Genomic DNA, 12,140 nt, shown 5'->3' on the forward strand with positions numbered 1-12,140 from the left:
GAAATTAAGATATATTGACCAAAAAATCAGTTTGTGCTTTTTTCATGGATGGTTCAATTATTTTGCATAAGTAAAGCACATTTTATTAAAAACCAGTTGAAAATAGCCGTCAGGGCTAGGCGAGGTGGCTCACGCCTATAATCCCAGCACTTTGGGAGGCCGAGGTGGGCAGATGACCTGAGGTCAGGAGATCGAGACCAGCCTGGCCAACCTGGTGAAACCCTGGTCTCTACTAAAAATACAAAAATTAGCCAGGGGTAGTGGTGGGCGCCTGTAATTTCATCTACTCGGGAGGCTGAGGCAGGAGAATCGCTTGAACTCCGGAGGCCGAGGTTGCAGTGTACCGAGATCGCGCCACTGCACTCCAGCTTGGGCGACAGAGAGACTCCGTATCAAAAAAAAAGAAGCGCCATCAGAAGAACTAAAACAATTTATTTTAAAGGACCTTTTTATCATTGATTCACATATATTGGAATACCTATAGAGGCCAGGCACTGTTCTAAGTGCTGTGGATACAGCAGTGAATAAGACAAAGTGCCTTTACTCAAGATGCTTATATGATGGTTGGAGAAAAACAGACAATAAGCATAAATAGAGAAATCTCAGGGACTGCTATTAATAATTCAGTCATGGAAATAAGCAAGACAGTGTGATAAATGTAGGTGTGTTATTTTAGCTTGTTGTGGGGGATCAGGGAAGGTCTTCCTGAGGAAGTAACATTTAATCTTGAGTCCTGAATGACAAGAAGGATTCATGGAAAGACCTAGAGAAGAACACACCAGGTAAAGGGAACAGCTAGTGCAAAAGCCACAAGAAGCAAATAAACTTGGCCATTGCTCTAAGCCTTGTCAATGGTTCTCAACTCTGGATGCACATTTCAAATCACCTAGGGAGATTTATAAATTACGAATAGCTAGACCTCATCCCCACACCAAATGAACAGAATCTCTGGGAGTAGGGCCTAATCATGGTTTTTATTTTTGTTTTTGAGACAGTCTCTCTCTGTCTGCCACAGCTGGTTGGGCGTGGTGGCTCACATCTGTAATCCCAACACTTTGGGGGGCCGAGGTGGGCAGATCACTTGAGGTCAGGAGTTCAAGACCAGCCTGACCAACATGGTGAAACCCCATCTCTACTAAAAATACAAAAAATAGCTGGGTGTGGTGGCAGATGCCTGTAATCCCAGCTACTCAGGAGGCTGAGGCAGGAGAATCGCTTGAGCCCAGGAGGCAGAGGTTGCAGTGAGCCGAAATCACACCACTGCACTCCAGCCTGGGTGACAGAGTGAGACTCAGTTTTAATAAAAATAAAATTTAAAAAATAGGCCCAGCTATTTCCCGAGTCTTTTTACTATTCTCATCCCTATAAAAAACGCTCTGCTCCCTCCTTTCTGACAGCCTCACTCCTATTTCTGCAATATCTGTCCACATTCCTCCTCAATAAGATCTTCCTGACTCCTGTTCACTTGTCTGTCTAACTCCTCTAAGCCAATGGCTTACTGCAGCCTCGACCTCCTGGGCTCAAGTGATCTTCCCACCTCAGCCTCCTGAGTAGCTGGGACCACAGGCATGCATCACTATGCCCTGCTAATTTTATTTTTTGCAGAGATAGGTTTTTGCCATATTACCTAGGCTGGTCTCGAACTCCTGTGCTCAAGTAATCTGCCCACGTTGGCCTCCCAAAGTGATGGAATTACAGGCATGAGCCACCACACCTAGTTATCAGTCTTGTTTATACATTGGAATTACCCAGGGAGCTTTAAAAACATTCCTAGGTTTTGGGCCGGGCACGGTGGCTCACGCCTGTAATCCCAGCACTTTGGGAGGCCAAGGCAGAAGGATCACTTGAGGTCAGGAGTTTGAGACCAGCCTGGACCACAAGGTGAAACCTCATCTCTACTGAAAATGCAAAAAAATTCAGCCAGGGGTGGTGGCATGTGCCTGTAATCCCAGCTATTTGGGAGGCTGAGGAGGGAGAATTTGTGGAACCCGGCAGATGGAGGTTGCAGTGAGCCAAGATCATGCCACGGCACTCCAGCCTGGGAGACAGAGCAAGACTCGGTCTCAAAAAAAAAAAAAATTTCCTAAGTTTCGTACCAGGAATACTGAAGGCAGGGAAGGAGGTATAGAGGAGCTGTCATTTTTTTAATGTTCTCCATGTTTTGATGAACAGACTTGAGAAACACCAGTGTAAATTACATTTAGCAATTGTGTGCCCACCTTGTGATGGCCCTTGGATTGTTTCATATTTAGCAATTCAAATATATATATATTATATATATATGTTCATATATGTCTTACTTCAGGCTGCTATAACAAAATACCTTAGATTGGGTAGTTTATGTACAACAGAAATTTATTGCATACAGTTTTGGAGGCTAAGAAGTCCAAGATCAAAGTGCCAGCAGATTCAATGTCTGGTGAAGGCTCACTGCTTCATAGATGGCACCTCTTGCTGTGTCCCTACAAGGTGGAAGAGGCAAGGGAGTTCACGCAAGCTTTTCAGGTTTGCTTTTTTGTTTTTGTTTTTGTTTTTTTCTGAGACAAAGTATCACTCTGCCGCCCAGGCTAGAGTGCAGTGGCACGATCATGGCTCACTGCAGCCTCGACATCCCTGGGCTCAGCTGATCCTCCCACCTCAGCCTTTAGAGTAGCTGGGTCTATAGGCATGTGCCACCACTCTCCTGGCTACTTTTTTGTAGAGATGGGGTTCCACCATGTTGCCTAGGCTGGCCTCAAACTCCCAGGCTCAAGTGATCCGCCGGCCTCAGCCTCCCGAAGTGTAGGATTATAGGCGTGAGCTACCACACCCAGTCCTTGAGCTTATTTTACAGGGCACTAATCTCATTCAAGAGGGTGGAGCCCTCATGACCTAATCATTTCCCACAAGCCCCACTTCTTAATAGTATCACATTGGGCATTGGGTTCCAACATAAGAATTTTGGGGGGACACCAACATTCAAACTATAGCAGTATAAATACACACATGTAAATACAAATATGTACAGATGTCTTCTTTCCCATATCTGATTCTTCGTGGGGGAACACTTACCTCTCCTCCTCTGCTATTTCCTTCCATGAGGGAGGCAGCTTAGGTGTTGTAATTACAATATGTCTGGTCTCTCTGTGCTCTTTTATCCCCTCTGTCCCTGGTCAGGGGAGGAGTGATTTACTTAACTGGTGCCTCTAGGAAAAACTGGGTTTGCAGAGCTCGACTTCTCCCACATTCCTCTTGAATCTGAGCTGCTTATGCCTTATATCCACATAGGCCAGCAGCGAAGGGAGGACCACACTAGTTGCTTCAACTTAGGTCCAGTCAACAGGCCTGACTGGCTCGCACGTTATTTTTTGTTCTCTGACGTAACCTTATTACTAAAGGTAATATTTTCGCCTCCAGATGTCTTACTTCTTGTTTTAATTTCTCAGTTGAGCAGCAGTATTGTTTTCTCTCAGCAATCCTATACTTATTTTAAGATAATTAAGAGAAGGAGCCATGTCTCATTAGATTGGTATGAAAACAGAGAGAGAGGAGCTATGGACTCAGCATTTATGTGTTATCACATAGTAGGTGCTTGTCAGATTTTGATCCAAATGTTTGATCTCTAAAGCCTCGCAAATTTTAGCCATTTGATCAGTAAATATTGTGGGAAGAATATGCTAAATGCGGGGTGAATACAAGGTAAGACAAGATTCCTGCCCTCATGGAAAAGCCAGTCCTACGCCAAGTATTTACCAAACACCTACATCTACTTTGTGCCACGCACTGTGTTTGCTAGTAGCAGTACAAAAATAAATATGGTCCCTGATATAAAATAGCCCAGGCTGGCTCACTATTTTTCAATGTTGACCCATCTGTGTATCGTGAAATTAATTCAGTGAGCGTCATGACCAGTACTTTAAGGACTAGAATAGAAGCCATAAATGTATATCACAAGTAGTAAGGGCAAATACTAATCATGGAACTTTTATTTCAGTTATTTATGTATGTGGGTGTGTGTATTAGTGGAGTGTGTGTGTGAACTGAGTTGCAATGCAAAATATATTCTTACTATGGCTTATAGTTTATAAAAAGATGGAAAATCCAGTCTAGTAAGAGGGAACCAGACATGTATATATATGACTTTTTTTCCTTTTTTTTTAGATGGAGTCTCACTCTGTTACCCAGGCTGGAGTATAGTGGCACGATCTCGGCTCACTGCAACCTCTGCCTCCCAGGTTCAAGCGATTCTCCTGCCTCAGCCTCCCAAGTAGCTGGGACTATAGGCGTGTGCCACCACGCCCAGCTAATTTTTGTATTTTTAGTAGAGACGGGGTTTCGCTATGTTAGCCAGGCTGGTCTTGAACTCCTGACCTCAGGTGATCCACCTGCCTCGGCCTCTCAAAGAGCTGGGATTACAGGTGTGAGCCATCATGCCTGGCCAACTATTTTAAATATTACTTTACATGTATAATACAGGATTTTTCAGATGTGATTGAGGCTTAGTAACTCTAAAAAAAATTGTAGTAGGTAATGTATTGAACTGACATCCAAACCCAGGTCAGTATGACTTAAAATAAAATTTTGTTTCCATTGTACCACAGACAGGAAAAGATCTGGGGAAAAGGAAAGACTGAGGGAAAAACCATGAGCAGATTCTTGAGGTCATGAGTACATTTGTGAGCGGGATGGTTAGGATGCCTAAGATTCCATGGAAAAGATAACAGTTCCTTTCAGTTCTGAAAAATTTGGAGTAGAGGGAGACCATGGTGGTTAAGCTCCTGCTCTGCAATTCAGCTCTGGCTTTGAATTCTGACTAACTTAGTTGAATCACTTCATCTGTGTAAGCCTCTTACTAATGTTTAATATAGTAACAATAAATTTATTATTACTAATAATAATACAGTTGACCTTCAAACAACATAGGTTTGAACTGCACAATTTCACTTACATAAGGGTTTTCTTCTACCTCTATCATTGCTAAGACAGCAGAACCCACCCCTACTCTTCCTCCTCCTCAGCCTGTTCAATGTATGGACTGCAAGGATGAAGACCTTTATGATGATCCACTTCCACTTAATGAATAGTAAATATATTTTCTAGTCCTTATGATTTTATTATTTTTATTTTTATTTTTTATTTTTTGAGACAGAGTCTCACTCTGTCACCCAGGCTGGAGTGCAGTGGTACGCTCTTGGCTCACTGCAACCTCCAACTCCCAGGTTCAAGTGATTCTCCTGCCTCAGCCTCCCAAGTAGCTGGGATTACAGGCACGCGCCACCACACCTAACTAATTTTTGTATTTTTAGTAGAGACGGGGTTTCACCATGTTGGCCAGGATGGTCTCGGTCTCCTGACCTCATGATCTATCTGCCTCAGCCTCCCAGAGTGCTGGGATTACAGGTGGGAGCCACCGTGTCCAGCATGATTTTCTTAATAACATTTTCTTTTCTCTAGCTTACTTTTTTGTATAAATAACATAATAGCATATAATACAAATAACATACAAAATACATGTTAATTGACTGTATATGTTATTTGTAAGGCTTCTAGTCATTCGTAGACAATATTAGTAGTTAAGTTTTTGGGAAGTCAAAAGTTATATACACGTTTTTGACTGCCTGGGGGGGTTTAGCATCCCTACCCCCACCTGCGTTGTTCAAGGGGGAACTGTAGTATCTTCTCCATGGAATCATTTTGAGAATGTAATGAGATACTACATAGAAAGAGCTTACCTAGCACAGTGTCACCCTGCACTTAGGATGTCATCAATAAATGCCATTAATATCTTAATAACCTAATTTATATATTTTTACTATTTTTTTGAGACAGAGTCTCGCTCTGTCACCTAGGCTGGAGTATAGTGGTGTGATCTTGGCTCACTGCAACCTCTGCCTCCCAGGTTCAAGATTCTCCCGCCTCAGACTCCCAAGTAACTGTGACTACAGGTGCACACCACCACACCCAGCTAATTTTTGTATGTTTTCATAGAGATGTGGTTTCACCATGCTAGTTAGGCTGGTCTCGAACTTCTGACCTCAAGTGACCTGCCCGCCTCAGCTTCCCAAAGTGCTGGGATTACAGGTGTGAGTCACCACACCTGGCCCTAATTTATTTTAATATAAGGGAAGGAACTGGGTAGCAGGACTGGTTTCACTAAATTCATTTTTACTTGATTTGGAAAAGAGTCTGTCAGAATTTGATCAGAAAGCCAGAACCACCAAAAGGGGCATGGAATACAGGATTTATTGTAGGAGTTAAGTCTCAGGCAATCGTGGGAGCTGACAGGACAGCCCAAACAGGCTGTTGTTTCCATGTCTACCGTTGAGCCTACAGTTGCTAAAACAGCAGTTGGGGAGGAAAGTTGGATGTCAACAAGGGCAAGGGCGAACTGGAAACTGCAAGGGCAAACTAGGACCAATGAAGACAATCAGACCCTGCAAAGACTAACTGGAACCAACACCCTCCTCTCCCCACTTCCAACCTTGATGCCGTAGGTAATGTGTAGAAGAAGCTTGTGCCCTTCACTATGGAACTGAGCACGCACTCAGTCCAGGAGTTGAAGAAACTGATGGGAGAGATCTGGCAGGAGCTGGAGTCTATTCGTTTCCTAGGGCTGCCATAGCAAAGTACCAGAGAAATGCGGTGGCTTCGACCACAGAAAGTTAGTCTCTCACAGTGGGACTCCAAAAGCAAGGTATTGGTCGGGCCATGCTCCCTCTGAGGGCTCTAAGGGAGAGTCCTTTCCAGCTTCTCTTGGCTGTGGCAATCCTTGGCCTTCCTTGGCCAAGCTGCATCACTCCAATTTCTGCCTGTACCATCACATAGCATTCTTCCCTGCGTGTCTGTGTTGCTGTGTCTTCACATGGCCTTCTTATAAGGACACTAGTCATGGGATTTAGGGCCTACCGTAATCCAATAGGACCTAATCTTAATATAACGAATTGCAGTTGCAAAGACCCTATTACCAAATAAGGTCACATTCTGACATTACTGGTCAATGTGAATTTTGACAGGACAACACTGCTCAACACAGTACATAGAGGAACTGTGGTTTGGGGTGCTTTCTCATGCCTATGAGGTGAGCTAGCTGCAGAGCACTGACAATATGCCTGCCCTTCACCAGTCACTAAAGCATTAAAAAAAATGGCAGCTGCTTCATTTCAACCTCTCAAATATCATCCAACATGTCTTTATTGGCCAACGCTGATCCAGAAACATAAAGGAAAGTAAATACTGGGAAATTCTAGTTTCACCAAATTGTTATAATACATGGTCACTACACAGTGAGAGTCACTGATGACTCTCAAGTCAAAAAGACTTGATGGGAACGTTGTTTTAAAAATACTGATCTGGCAGCAAAGTGGAGGAGAGATCAGGGGTAAGAAAAGATTGCAGATTCATTAAGAGATCGCTGACATAGTCAAAGACAGTGGTCTCTAAGTGCTTTTGATTATGCTTTTGGTAATCATAGACTAAATAAATTGGGCCAATCCTCTAGCTGAATCCAACTAAAAAGTCGGAATTAAAACAAAAATCTTTTTACAAACATCGGCTGGGCGTGGTGGCTCACGCCTGTAATCCCAGCATTTTGGGAGGCTGATGCAGGTGGATCACCTGAGGCCGGGAGTTTCAGACCAGCCTGGCAAACATGGAGAAACCCCATCTCTACTAAAAATACAAAAAATTATCCAGGCGTGGTGGCGGGCGCCTGTAATCCCAGCTACTCGGGAGGCTGAGGCTGGAGAACTGCTTGAACCCGGGAGGCGGAGCTTGCAGTGAGCCGAGATCGTACCATTGCACTCCAGCCTGGGCAACAAGAGTGAAACTCCATCTCAAAAAAAAAAAAAATCAAATAGCTAATGAGACAATGAGAAATAAGTGGGCCAAGGTTGGGGAGAAGATGGAAATAGAAAATCTTTAACAAGAACCAGGCATTTGGAGGTTCTTTTACCCAGGGAGGGCATTCAAAGGTCCTAAGAGAAGGCTGAGCAGTGCTTTCCACAACTCTGGGTTGACAAGGGCACAGCTGGAGTTGTGGGACTGGGGCTCTAGAGAATCCCAGGCACAGAGGGCTCAGACCCCAAAGGGCCTCACCACAGGAATAAAGGGGTGACAAAAATAAACCTGAAGCCTTGTTGGCTTTGACTGATCGGGCTGACCCAGAAAAGTTCAATTTCTGAAATTGGATTAGGGGAATCCTGGATTAGTATAGCCTTAAGACCTGGCAGAAACAAAGAAAGAAGCTCATCATCCGAGGCCTCAAATGATTTCTGCAAACACCTTTTCAAACACAATTTCCAGCACATATTCAAGTATTTTTTTATTGTATGCCATTCTTAAGTTAAAACAAAAATTTTGAGCACACATGTTTAATACACATTTGTTTACAAATTATCACACTTGTTACTTTATATTATGGAATGTACAGAAAAAGAAATGCTAGAGGATGAGATGAATATGAATAAAATATTTAAGTTTTTTAAATTTTATTTTTGTATTGCAAGAAGCAGTTTTGAGTTAAAATTATTTACGAAAGCCCAAAGACATACTTCATGATACTCGTACAAACTATTCTTTCCTGTTGGCTTTTGCTCCAGAGATCACAGCTGTGAAATACTGTGTAAAATAAAAGTAGGACTAGATTCAGAAAAGTACTCTACTTTTCTAATTTCCAATGGGTAGTATTTTTATTTTTATTGTTTTTTTTTTTTTTTTGAGACGGAGTCTCGCTCTGTCGCCCGGGCTGGAGTGCAGTGGCCGGATCTCAGCTCACTGCAAGCTCCGCCTCTCGGGTTTACACCATTCTCCTGCCTCAGCCTCCCGAGTAGCTAGGACTGCAGGGCCCGCCACCTCGCCCGGCTAGTTTTTTGTATTTTTTTAGTAGAGATGGGGTTTCACCATGTTAGCCAGGATGGTCTTGATCTCCTGACCTCATGATCCGCCCGTCTCGGCCTCCCAAAGTGCTGGGATTACAGGCTTGAGCCACTGCGCCCGGCCAGCCAATGGGTAGTATTTTTAGAAATATTTACAATGGAAAAAAAAAGTTTACTTTAAAACTTTAGTTAATTTGCAAGTCATCTCAAGAACCTCAAAAGGTAGAATTTTCTGAACGTTAAAAACACACAAATGCGCTGCATTTGGTGAAGGAGATATCTCCCCCACCTAAAACTTTATTTTTAATAGTAGAGAACATTTTTAATATCACTGTGTTAGTTTGCTGGAACCACAAAGTACAAAGAACCACAAACTGGGTAGCTTAAAACAACAGGAGTTTTTCTGTCACTCTTGTGGAGGCTAGAAGTCCAAAATCAAGCTGCTAGGAGGGCCATGGACCCTCTGAAGGCTCTAGGAGAGGATCCTTCCTTGCCTCCACCAACACTGGATAGCCCCCCATGTTCCCTGGCTAGTGGCAACATAAATGTAGTCTTTGGCTCCTCCTTACGTGGTCCTCTCCTCTCTGTGTATCTGCTCTCTTCTCTTGTTGTAGGGACACCAGCCATATAAGGGCCTACCAGCCGGGCACAGTACCTCACACCTGTAGTCCCAGCATTTTGGGAGGCCGAGGGAAATGGATCACCTGAGGTCAGGAGTTCAAGACCAGCCTGGCCAACGTGGTGAAACGCCGTCTCTGCCAAAAATACAAAAATTAGCCGGGCGTGTTGGTGGCTGCTTGTAATTCCAGCTACTTGGGAGGCTGAGGCAGGAGTATTGCTTGAATTGGGGAGGCAGAGGGTGCAGTGAGCTGAGGTCACGCCATTGCACTCCACCCTGGGAAACAGGAGCAAAACTCTGTCTCAAAAAAGAAAAAAAAAAAACCCTTATGACTTCATCTTAATTTAACTAATTATATCTGCAATGACCCTATTTCCAAATAGGAACTGAGGATAAGGATTTCAACTTAACTTTTTGTGAGACGTAATTCAATCAGTAACAATCACCAAATAGTCTTCATTACTTAAAAAAATCTTTTGAAAATGATTAATACTTTGAGGTTTAGCAGTTCAATGACCTATATTCACTTTATCTTAATACTTAATTTTGATATTTGTCATAATTTAAAAAAATCTATGACATAATAAGAAATATATATTTGGTCTCTTGTCTCTAGTTGTTGACACAGAGCCCCTAAAACTCTTGTAGTTTCCCAAGCAATAGGAGTACTAGGAGCATCTTTTATTTTAATATTTGGTCTTCAACTCTGTGATATGGTTTGGATGTGTCCCCACCCAAATCTCATGGGGAATTGTAATCCCTAGTGTTTGGGGTGGGGCCTGGTGGGAGGTGACTGGATCATGGGGGTAGATTTCTCATGAATGGTTTAGCACCATCCTCTTAGTCCTGTTCTCACAATAGTAAGTCCTCTCAAGATCTGGTTGTTTAAAAGTGTGTGGCATCTCCCCGCTCTCTTGCTCCTGCTCCAGGCATGTGAGATGTCTTACTACCCCTTTGTCTTGCGCAATAATTGGAAGCTTCCTGAGGCCTCCCCAAGAGCAGAAGCCACTATACTTCCTGTACAGCCTGCAGAACTGTGAGCCAACTAAACCTCCTTTCTAAATTACCCAGTCTCAGGTATTTCTTTATAGCAATGTGAGAATGGACTAATATGCTCTGGTTCCTGAGACAGAGATCCCACATCCTTTGGAAATTATTGGGATGTCCAAAAGGCGATGGCAATGTATTTTGTCCTAGCCAGGCAACTCTTGGTGGGCTTCTGAATGGAGCTGGTCACCAGAAAGACCAAGCCATGATTAGAAGCTTAGAACTTTCAGCTCCACCCGGCATCCTCTGGGGAAGAGGGAGGGACTAGTGACTGAGTTAATAATCAGTCATGCTTCCATGAAGAAGCCTCCACTAAATCCCTCAACTACCAGGTTCAGAAAGCTTCTGGGTTGGTGAGTACAACCACGTGCTGGGAGGTTGGCACATCTCAACTTCATGGGGACAGAAGCTCCTGTGCGGGGGACCTTGCTCTATGTACCTCTTCATCTGGCTGTTCATTTGTATCCTCTATCATATTCTTTATAATAAACCAGTCAATGAAGGTAGCATGTTTCCCTGAGTTCTGTGAGCAGTTCTAACAACTTATGGAGTGTGAGGAGAGGATGGTGGACAGCCCTGATGTACAGATTTATAGCTGATTGCTCACACATACAGTAGGCCCAGATCTGGCACTGGAATCCAAAGTGGGGCAGTCTTGTGGAATGGACCCATAACCCGTGGGGGCTGCACTAACTCTGGGTAGTTAGTGTCAGAAATGAATTGCAGGGCTGGGCGCGGTGGCTCACACCTGTAATCCCAGCACTTTGGGAGGCCAAGGCAGGAGAATCACCTGAGGTCAGGAATTCGAGACCAGCCTGGCCAACGTAGAAAAACCCCGTCTCTACTAAAAACACAAAATTAACTGGGCATGGTGGGCATGGTGGTGGGCACCTGTAATCCCAGCCACTCGGGAGGCTGAGGCAGGGGAATCACTTGAACCTGGGAGGCAGAGGTTGCAGTGAACTGAGATCGTGCCGCTGCACTCCAGCCTGGGCCACAGATTGAGACTCCATCTCAAAAGGAAAAAAAACAAAAGGAAATGAATTGTAGGACACTCAGTTGTTGTATAGAGGGTTAGAGAATTGGTTCTTGTGACACACACGCCCACATTTGTGTCAGCAGTGTGGTAAGAAATCATTTTTCTTTAATACCTCAAAAAAATGAAGAATTCCAAATGAAAACACTGCCCCTCTGACTGACTTTTGTCTTTTTCTTTTTTTAGACAGGGTCTCACTCTGTTGCCCAGACTGGAATGCAGTGGTGTGATCATGGCTCACTGTGGCCCCAAACTCCTGGACTCAGGCGATCCTCCCGCCTCAACCTCCCACGTCTGTAGTCCTGGCTAATTTTTTTAATTTTTAATTTTTGTGGAGACAGAGTCTCACTATGTTACCCAGGCTTCTGACTGACTTTTGAATTATGACACACTTTTTTTCTATCTCATCTACTTACTATACAAATATTTTTCTTGAAATTCAGCTAGCAAATTTCCATCTTTACTGTTACTTAGTTGTTCTTGGACACTAAATGGAATATGTTACATTTTTATTGTTTTTATAAATAAGTTAGAAATCCACAGAAACTCTGTTTAGCAAATTTTTATTTTTTATTTTTATTGTTCA

This window comes from Piliocolobus tephrosceles, chromosome 5, assembly GCF_002776525.5.
Source record: "Piliocolobus tephrosceles isolate RC106 chromosome 5, ASM277652v3, whole genome shotgun sequence".
Taxonomy (NCBI): Eukaryota; Metazoa; Chordata; class Mammalia; order Primates; family Cercopithecidae; genus Piliocolobus; species Piliocolobus tephrosceles.